Raw genomic sequence first — 836 nt, 5'->3', positions numbered from 1 at the left:
CACCGGGATTCCCACAAGCACCAGCAGGTCCCTGCCTGGCTCTTTTGGGATGAATTCACCTGCTTTTATTTATCATTATTTTTAATCAAGGGGTTGTCAGCTTCTTCCTCACTGATAAAATATTTTATTACAGATGACCTCCATTTATACATATTTATACATACGATTTATACATCCAGCCTCCTTTGATGTGATAAGCATCCTGATGGTTTCGTGCTGGTGTCCCTTCACAGAGGGAGGGTCAAAACAAAAGTCACAGACAAACGTTTTCCACCTGCAATGAAAACTTTCAGGTGGATGCATTTCAAAATTGCTTTCTGCTTAAAAACACACGAAGCATCTCATTTTTCTTTTAAGTACCTGTACCCTAATTGAAAGAGCAAAGCAATGACTGAGGGGTAATAGGAAATTTTCATCAGGATGCACTGGGAACACCAGTGTCACAGCTTCCCTCAGCCAGTTTGTCTGCAGATGTACGTATCATCATAGAATCATGGAATGGTTTGGGTTGGAAGGGACCTTAAAGCTCCCCCAGCTCCAACCCCTGCCCCGGGCAGGGACACCTTCCACTAGAGCAGGTCGCTCCAAGCCCCTGTGTCCAACCTGGCCTTGAACACTGCCAGGGATGGGGCAGCCACAGCTTCTCTGGGCACCCTGTGCCAGCACCTCAGCACCCTCACAGGGAAGAGCTTCTGCCTAAGATCTAAATATATGTGTTCACATGTGCATGGTTGCATGTGTGTACACACACATGGGGCTATGAGCAAGCATACGGGTACACGGCTGTACGCACATACATGGTGGGCACACACAGATGGACTCATGTCCACACACGT

Source organism: Nestor notabilis, unplaced genomic scaffold (assembly GCF_000696875.1).
Source record: "Nestor notabilis isolate BGI_N333 unplaced genomic scaffold, ASM69687v1 scaffold18382, whole genome shotgun sequence".
Taxonomy (NCBI): domain Eukaryota; kingdom Metazoa; phylum Chordata; class Aves; order Psittaciformes; family Psittacidae; genus Nestor; species Nestor notabilis.
Note: the sequence above shows the minus strand (reverse complement) of the source record.